Here is a 9,788-nt window from a genome sequence, read left to right as displayed (position 1 = left end):
GAAAGGGCTAGGGCAGGAGGCAAGGGCCAGAGGCGGGACAAGGGCATGGGGCGGGGCAAGGGGCGGGGTAAGAGCTTGGAACCGCGCACAAGGGCCAGGGGCAGGGCAAGGACCCGAGGGTCCCGCAAGGGCCTAGGGCGGGGCAAGGCTAGGGGGATAAGACGGGGGCCAGGGGGAGGAGCAAGAGCCTGGGGGCGGGGCAGGGACCTGAGAGTTTCCGGCCGGAGTTCCCGCGTTCCCCTAGGCCTCCACTATTGACCCTCCTCTTGCGGTCCGGGGCTTGGCGGAGTCAGGTGGGCTGAAGTCACACGGGGGCGGGACGCGAGCGGGAGGCCCTCGGCTCCCCAGTCCTCTCTAGGACAGCACCTCCTTGCTAGAGATTAGCAGCTGTTTGCCGAAGGTCGCTCCGGCCCTGGCTCTTTGAAGCAGTTTAAACAGTTGGAGCAAACACACCGGGAGCCCGGGCCCCTGCGCTGCTATCGGAGCTGCGCCTCCCTGATTTGGACCCGCAGAACCTTGCCCGCTTTATCTCGCTCCACCGGCTGACTGTGGCGCCAGTCCGGGGGTTGGGGCTCTGAGCTGGGACCAGGACTTTACAAGGGGCCAACTGCTCTCTGGCCTCAGGTCCTGCTCAGTTGCTGGTGCCCAAACACCTCTGTCCCAGGGAGATGGATGAGTCCACGCTGCAAACTCGTGCTCGCTTACTCGAAGGCCCTCAACTTGACCCACGTGCCTTCGGCTCCTGGCCCAAGCGGTCACTCAGTGTCACTTCACCCACCCAGAGCCCAGCAAGCGGGCACAGCTCAAATAAAATCACCGAGGTGGATTCTAAGACCCACAGGGTTCCTTTCCTTGTACTTATTTTATTTGGGAATTTTGAGATAGGGTCTCATAAAATCCAGGTGGCATTAACTGTGATCCTCCTGCCAACATCTCTCAAGAGCTGGTATTAGAGCAGTGTTTCTCAACCTTCCTAATGCTGTGACCCTTTAATATAGTTCCTGTTGTGGTGACCTCCAACTATAAAATTATTTTTGCTGCTATTTTATAACTAATTTTGTTACTATAAATCGTAATGTAAGTATCTGATATGCAAAACCTCTGAGATGCTTGGAGTGGTTATCCACAGGCTGAGGACAACTGTACTATAGAATCTGCCACTAGGTTTTGGTGGTGGTGGTGGTGGTAGTGACTGTTTTTACAACGTTCATCCCCAAACATACATCCCTAACTGCCCCTGAAAAAATTCAATTTCTAAAATAGTTATATGGGCTTAGAAGAAAAAATAGAGGGATGTTTTAATGTGTTAATAGTTGAAAACCCACAGAGTATTTTTACCTTTCTCTTTGTTGTTTTAAGTGTGTTTGAAACTCACACCTATCTTCTTTTGAGATGTATTTTAAAAGCCATTACCCTATTATGGGCCTGGGGTCAGTTAGAGATTCACCAATCTGACCGTTAATACATTTTAACAAAGAAGAGTCTCTTACTCAGATACTAGCACTAGGTCTACAGCTGGGACTCGGGATTCCTGAACGCAATGCCCAGCCATTTGTTCTCTAGCAAACAGAAGCTCCTCTCCAGCAAAACAAGCTTGTTTACAGAAACAGAAACAAACAGAAGCAGCAGCAAGAAAAAATTAACCCTTAACAGCCCTTAACATTTGGAGGTCTAATTTTGCTTTATAGCCCACTTAAGCACAGAAAATTTAAACTTTTGAACATAGAAGTTAGCCATCAACATAATATTACTGTCACATTTCCCACCCCCTTGACCCTGGGCCAAATCCTTCACTCTGTAGTGGGTACCTGTTTATATTGAGACTTAATTATAATCAGCTTAATGGTTCCTAAGTGACAATTTATATATCTGGTTAAGGCATTAATGATGCAGGGGCCAACTTCAATCAGCAGAAGCTGGAGAGCTAAGGGCCTTGTGACAATTGACAACCAGCTGTGTTACTAGCCAGAAAGAACTTGAGAAAGAAAATAGGAGTCTTTTACTTCCTCCTTGTAGGGCCTTTTCCTTCTCTCTATGAGGCTTTTTTTTTTTTCAAAGCCAAACTACACTGAATAGTTTGCTTAGTAGTTTGCATAGAAACAGCAAGTTTCCCCAAGGTCATACAGTAACCTCTTGTCTCCATAAAGCAGGTCGAGTGCCCTACCATGCTGTTAGACCTCCTGCAGTTAATGAATTGACCTGTTCTTCTAATTTTACAGTAGACCTTTCCGATGCAAATAAATCCTGGGTTACCTGACATCCTAAATTTTTGTAATTGATATCAAGCCATTGTTGTGTCTGTTGCCAGAAGAATGGCTGCAGCTGTTAGAATGGCTGCTGCCAATCCTAAGTTTACTATGAGGGGTAGAAGGAGAGGAACTGCATGTTTCGGCCCCAGGAGGCTGAAAAGATTTGCAAACACAAGTACTCTCTCTGTGCCATACCATCGTATAGAAACATCTGAGGAAATACGAATACTAATAGACAAAATTTGGAGCCTTGATACACATGCCAAAGAGCTAAGAAGGGATGTAATTCATCATTATATGCAAACCAAAGAGTTTCAACCCAGAGGTGAAGAAAGGAATGCCCACCTGACAACTGGTGCCCAGGAACTGTGAGACAGTTACGGCAAGTTTATATTTGCTCTTAAAAGGGGAGGGAACATAGACAAAACATTATTAGTCTATAACTAATACATGATGTGACAGCTACGTGTGAGTCTTTAGTGGATCTTCTCAGGCCTTGGTGACAGTCCATTTTTCTGCAGCAGGATCAGCATCTCCTGTGACGTACCTGATCTGAAAGTGATGTATCCAGGTGTGGCTATCTCGACAGGAGCAGGGTGGTAAGGATGATGAGGTACGGGCCTTCCAGTGGAGTCCCAGTTTCCTTTAGATCTAACATTCCAGCCTTTTGTTGAGGATAAGGGGAGATGTACTATACTCTGTAACTGCTTCTCAGCTGAAATTAGTGTGTCGTCAGGGCCTCAGAAGGCTGTAATGCCAATCAAAGGCCAATGGGTGGGGCTCTAGACGGGAGCTGAAAAGACAGGGAGCAATCACATTAGCTGTACTGATTTATATCAGCTTTCAGCAAGCTCACAGTTGTTTGGAGCAGTTTGTAGTCTACAGTCTGATCCTGGGTGGTGCCCATCAGTTAAGTGGACAGAAGTTAAACTTTAAGAACTTAAAGGAAAAACTTACATTTAGAACTTACCGCCTCAGGAGTAAGCAGTAGGCAGGGAAGCTTAGGCTGCTGATTGACAAGAATTCTTATCTGGAGTCCATTTGACCTGTGATAGGTGAATCCAAGTCTTAATTCCCTGGAGTGTACATGAATTTAAAATTTACAAAAATTTTAGATATACTAGCATTACCACTGTTTGTAATCTGTATAGAAGTGCACATTGTAGAAACAGCAGCTGACCTATACCTTTGAATCATACTAAAAGCTTTGGGACCCAAAACATTATTTTTAGTTAAAAGCATTAACACATTTCCTCTGTCCAGAGGACTGAATTACACATATACACACACACATACACACACACACACACACACGAATATGACAGAAATGTTTTTAGCACAAAAATGTACCTTTTAGTCTATATTTAGAAAATAGTCAAAGGAAATTTTAAAACTTTGAGCTTATGACTATAATAGTAGTCTGTGATTTACAAGAGCCAATCAGAACACCACTGATCTAAACCTTTACAATCCCAACATCATGTATCAGCTCTTGGTTTTATTATTATTTGCTCAGACCCTTCCAACTTACATAAACCTCAAACCTTTTCCATTTGATCATTTACCGTAAGACACAGGGGTTGATTACTGAGAGCAGTCATTGCAATGTAAGTTCTTTAAATAGAAGAATTGTAAAGGCTACGTGGAAATCTGTTTTGTGAACTTGCCTTTTTCAAACCAGGAGACCCAACAGCTCTAGAAAAGGCAAAGCCTGATTTTCATATATGAAATTCATGGACCAGACAGTTGCTGGTAAACTGATAAAGCTCTGTACAGCCATCAACCATCAGTGATTGGAGAAGGAGAAATCTGAGCAGGCCATATAAACCAAATGGCCTCTGTATTAATAAAATGACAGGTACTTACCCACTATCTGGACGATTACTATAGGCTCCTCCTCAGCAATCTCGGCAATCTCCTTGGATGCAAAATGGCTTTAGCCTCCAGCTATCACACGAGACACCACTAACTTTGATTGCTACACAGGGCAGCATCAGCCTTCAGCTGCCAGGCACAAAAGAGACTTTCCTGTGGGTTAGAAAATTGAGAGGCTGGCCTACCTTGATGAGGTAATGAGGGACAGTCAATACTCCAGTGTCTGAGCAGTCTGTAGCCTCAGCAGGGTCCTGGAGATGAGTGAAATACGGGGTAGTGTAGCCCATTGGTTAGTGTTACCACAATTCAGGTGGAGTCATCTTTGGAGGAGATCTTGGGGTTGCCTCTAGAAGCTGGATTTTTTTTTTTTTTGTTAACACAGGAAGCCTTTAAATTCCATATTCAGCATATCTCTGAGGACTTTTTGAAGTGTATCTATTAAGTACATCTGACTTTAAACAAACTTTACTTGTTTTTATAGTTATTTGTTTTAAGCTTATCCTTGAAAGCATGCAAAGATGTTTAAACAAAGTTTACCCCTGTTGATAAATTATATTTGTTCTTAGCACTACTACAACCATAGTTCTGACCATGTTGAAGAATTTGATCATTTATAAAGTGATTGACTATTAACCTGCATGTCCTCTGTCAGCTTATATTTTTCAAAACCTACTTTAACAAGTGTACTTAAGGGCTGGTGAGATGGCTCAGCGGTTAAGAGCACTGACTGCTCTTCTAGAGGTCATGAGTTCAAATCCCAGCAACCACATGGTGGCTCAGAACCATCTACAATGAGATCTGATGCCCTCATATGGGTGTCTGAAGACAGCTACAGTGTACTTAAAATTAAAAATAAAAAAAAAAAAAAAACAAGTGTACTTAAATGCTTTAACCCCCCTTCTAGCCCACCACCCACTAGAGATAGTGTAAAGGAAAGGTCAATAGGGCAAAGGAGGATGTGGACTTGTTTAGAACTAATTCTTTGAAGCAAATCCATTCTTTGTTGTCAGGATATTGGCAGTTCAGAACACACAAACCAGCAGCAGTAACTCGACCCACTGGCAAACACCATTCACAGAACCAGCAATGGCATTTTGATCCAGAAGAAACTGTGAGGCTATGCCAATCAGCTTGAGTCAGGGAAAGTATCAGGAAGCCTCCAGAATCCCACCAGAAGTCCTTCTGTGCGTTTCTTTCTATGAACTCATGACAAACGATGAACAGCACAGAGTAACAAGGTGAGCCATTACCACACAGTGTGTCATCCACTGTCTGTTGGGTTATACCTATACCCATTCTAAATGTCACATGTTCTCTCAAGCATCCACTCTAGGAAAATAACACATGCCTTTTTTTCTGGCAGCTTCAAGAAAAACACCACATGTCTGTTCTCAGCAAAACATCTTCCTGTGTGTCTACTTCAGCAAAAACATTCTCTCATAAGACAATTTCCAGAAAAGTATCACATGATATAACTGAGTCTCCAAAAAAATCAGAAATTTCCACTTCAGTCCTACCTATAACCTTAAAAAATTGCAATTTTTGAGTTGAAGCTCCTTTCATTCCAAAATAAAAATTTAAATCATAAATCTATCCCACAGAGAGACTGTGAACCTTAATTTTTGATCTTTTTATAGTACATCATTATAGAACGTTACTGTGTCTTGTATGAATCAGTTTATCCAAATAGCTAAAGCTTAGCAAAGTCAGCAGAGACAAGGAAATCAGATATTCATTTTCAAGTCAGTTTCTGTTAGCCTGAATAGATTTAGGTAAGGAGAGATATTCCATAGGTTCTTCCAAACTGCTTAGGGCAATGTCATGCTACATTGTAAGATAGGAATATCTCAGCTTCTGGTGCTCAGAAGCTGTGACCCTAATTCCTTAGCTTTTTGTCTCCTTCCCCATGCTTTTTTCTTTTCTCCCCTTTCGTCCCAGTTCACCCTGTTTCTTGAGCCTCTGTTATTCTTTAACTAGAATAATACAGATCTCTCTACGTCTCAGTCTATCCAAAAGCCTGGCCAGATCCTATTTCATGACTTCAAACCTTCAAACCTCTGCTGGTCTTTTTTTTTTTTTAAGATGTATTTATTTTATGCACATGAGTACTGTAGCTGTCTTCAGACACACCAGAAGAGGGCATCGGATCCCATTACAGATGGTTGTGAGGCACCGTGTGGTTGCTGGGAATTGAACTCTGGAAGAGCAGTCAGTGCTCTTGTTGCTGGGCCATCTCTCCAGCCCTCTGCTGGTCTTTTAAAGTCATATTTGTAACCAGAAGATCCAGCTAGGTATGCTGGATAGTAACTGTCAGGTTGGCATCAAAATCTGGCCTGAGGCAAGTAGCCCCTAAGCCAGGAGGCCTGGGCTGGCTTGCTTTCTTTCTTTCTTTCTTTCCTTCTTTCTTTCTTTCTTTCTTTCTTTCTTTCTTTCTTTCTTTCTTTCTTTCCTTCTTCTTCTTCTTCTTCTTTTTTTCCTGAGACAGCTTCCTTTCTGGAGCTTTCCTACTTATTTTTGTTTCTGGAAACAATTTCTGTCTTGGACCTTTTAAATGGATTTCTCAGGCCTAGTACTCTGTGTCCTGAGCTGATGTACCCTATTAGCTCAGGTACATATCTGGGTATAGCCCTAAATTTAAAATAAAAACTAGAATTGGCAAAATTATTAGAATAATCTTTGAATATATCAAATCACTGATGCTTGAAGACTCAATGAATTTTGAGAACATACAAGGGCAAACATTTTGGTTTAACCCATGACATTATTCTGAGATAAAGCTGACTTGTTATTTAGTCACATTTTCCAAAAGAGCAAAGAGTTACTGAACACAGTAAACAAAACCTCATTCATGCTGCTTTGATTGATTTGCTTTGTATTTTTTAGCCATTATAGCCTTTTCAGTGTTGTTCCCCCCACCTTTTTTTTTTTAAATAAACCTTGTTTTCTTGAATTTCTTCCTCATCTGTTATTTTTATTCTCAGGACAAGAATCACCACACAAAAATCCATCCCAATCTAAAATATCTTAGAGACCCACTGTTATCTAAAACATCCATTTCTTTAAAACAAGAGACAAATCCAGGTTACACATACAGTAGGCAATAATAAATTAAGGTTATTCATGTATAGATTTCAACCCCGGTGCTATAAGTTTTAATCTTTTATTAAATATTTTACAGATCTTTAACCATACCCAATAAACTTACAAATCTTGAGTTACAGAACATTTACATATTAGTCTTAATAAATCTTCAGGTAAGATTCACATATTAGCAAACCAAAACCAAAAAGAGGATGAGATGAGGAACAATAATCCCCACTGGAAATAGTCTCTCCTTTTGTCCTGTTCTGCTCCCCTTTCTCTGTCACATAGTCAGGTGGCTCCCCTGACAGGGGACAGAGATTTTGGAGGAAACCTTTAAACAAACATGTTTGAGTCTAGAGGAGTGAGAGCCATAACCCAACTCCAGAACCAGCTTTTCATTGAAGTAGAACAGCATAAAACTACAATTTAATATTACACATACCTAAAAGACATCTGAATCTCTAGAAAATTGAGTCCAGTGACCAGGGGGAAGAAACAGTAAGCTGAGAGCAAAGAAGGCCTAGAGATAAGATTTAAAATAAAAAATAAAAAAAGATGCAATGCCACAAACACAATCTAGGCAACACAAAACAGACTGACAAAACTCTACAACTTGGTATCATCCAGACAAACCAAAATTAAACAAGGGCCAGTGTGAGGCACCCCAGCAGTCCCTCTGACTTGGGAATCAGCAGTGTGTCGAGCCCTTCTACAAGTTTCACACATGCACACTACGAACAGAATCCTTATCTATACCACTGGAAGTTTTCTGATGCCTCTGTTCTCACAATCTAAATGTTGAGAACCTGCTGGTGGTTCCTTCCAAATGCTAGGCCTATCTGATTTCTTGGCTCCCAGAAGGCCAGGAGCCTCCAGGTTTCCAAGGTCAGCCAAAAAAAAAAAAAAAGAAGGTAGATCCAGCTAATTCCCAAATCTCAGACAAGTCCCCAAATGTTATAGGTCTGGGTTGTTCAGAGATTCGCCAGTCTGACCACTAATAAATTTTAACAAAGAAGAGATTTTTATTCAGACACTGGCACCAAGTCTATACCTAGACTAGGAATTCCCAAATACAATACCCAGCCAGCTCAGTCAAAGGTTTATAAAGGCAAAGAATACAAAATAACAGATTGTTCTCTTACAAACAGACGATTCTCTCATGCAAAACAAAATTGTTTATGCAGCAGAAATAGCAGTAAAAATTTTAACCCCTAATAGCTCCCTTTTTTTGGGGAGAGGGAGTGTAGAGACAGGGTTTCTCTGTATAGCCCCAGCTGTTCTGGAACTCACTCTGTAGACCAGGCTGGCCTCAAACTCAGAAAGCCACTACTGCCCAGCTCCCCTAATAGCCCTTAACATTAACAAGATCTAATTTTGCCTTATAGTTCTCTTAAGGACGAAGATTTTAAACTTTTAAACATAAGTTAGCCATTAATGTTAGTCTTCACAACCCTAAGTCAGGCATGGTGGCACATGTCATTAAGTCCAGCATTTGGAAGGCAAAAGCAGGTGCATCTCTGAGTTCAAGACCAGCCTGGTCTAGAGAGGGAATTCAAGGACAGCTAGGGCCACACAGAGAAACCTTGTCTTAGAAAAACAAAACAAACATCAACAACAAAAAATAAAAACATTACCCACACTGCGTGGGTATAATGGCGCCAGAGTTTAGTCTCAGTGTTGTGTGACATGGCTAACCTCAGATAGGGAGCCCATGACAGACCAAAGTCCAATTTGGTGAACCAATACGTTTTATTGGGATTAGTCTCTGGAGTATGGCTAAGGGGTTACTTACTGTTAGGCTGGCATCCATGTTCTTGCTACAGCTCTCACTGTATTGTAAAGCACCCCCTTACCCAGACAGCACCAAAACCAAGTCCTAGGTAGCGCCAGCCCCCTTCCTGAATGACCACCAGGCACTCAAAACAGGATCTTATATGGAAAAAGATCAAGCTATTGCCTGACGTGTCACCCTTCCTCTTGCCTGGGACTATAAGAACTGTCTAACTTGGATCTTGGGTGTGATTTCTCTAGCCCCTTCACAGGGACTAGTGAAACTTGCCAGAGAGCTGCACCAATAAACCTGAGTTTGTTTGCTGCCAATTTGGTCTGATCTGGTCATTTCACGTTGCTCCTGAGCCTCTCACAGAGGCAGAAATGACTCAAAACCAATTCCATCACCAAAGCCCATTCCAGCATAGGAGATAGCTCACAACGCTGGGAACCTAGAGCACACAGTACAGCTTATAGACAATGCAAAGTTCTAGGTGCTTCAGTTGGTCTAAACCTCTTTAGGGAAGCTTGAGTGATTTTTGAGGCTTCCAGGCAGCTAATCTAGTCTTCTTTATAGCTTGGCTTTTTCTGAGGGGGACTCCCACTTTTACTGTTTACTCTAGCAGGGAGGGGCTTAGTGAATCTGGTCAGTTTCAGAGACTTCCGGAAACTGTGTTTACCTTCCTGCCTAAGGAGTTTTCCTGTAGGATGGAATGTTTCAGTCTGGAGGAAACTTACAAAACACCTAGCACTTGGAAGACAGATGTAGGTGGCTCTGTGAGTTGGGATAAGCCTGATCTGCACAAAATG

General features: G+C 42.2%; 1 long non-coding RNA gene across 2 annotated transcripts; it reads right to left on the bottom strand.

Moving 5' to 3' along the window:
• Positions 1–2,665: 2,665 nt before the first annotated feature.
• On the bottom strand, positions 2,666–4,198 carry LOC114617299. 2 transcript variants are annotated; one of them, XR_003710775.1, is made up of 3 exons: positions 4,116–4,198; positions 3,207–3,325; positions 2,666–3,042 (listed from the first exon to the last, which is right to left on the bottom strand). It is a non-coding gene; the product is annotated as an uncharacterized LOC114617299 (long non-coding RNA). The 2 variants fall into 2 exon arrangements; XR_003710774.1 differs by having other exon boundaries at positions 3,220–3,325.
• Positions 4,199–9,788: the final 5,590 nt, after the last annotated feature.

The sequence above is a fragment of the Grammomys surdaster genome, unplaced genomic scaffold, assembly GCF_004785775.1.
Source record: "Grammomys surdaster isolate TR1022 unplaced genomic scaffold, NIH_TR_1.0 136, whole genome shotgun sequence".
Classification (NCBI taxonomy): domain Eukaryota; kingdom Metazoa; phylum Chordata; class Mammalia; order Rodentia; family Muridae; genus Grammomys; species Grammomys surdaster.
This window is presented reverse-complemented; position numbering and strand designations above follow the sequence as displayed.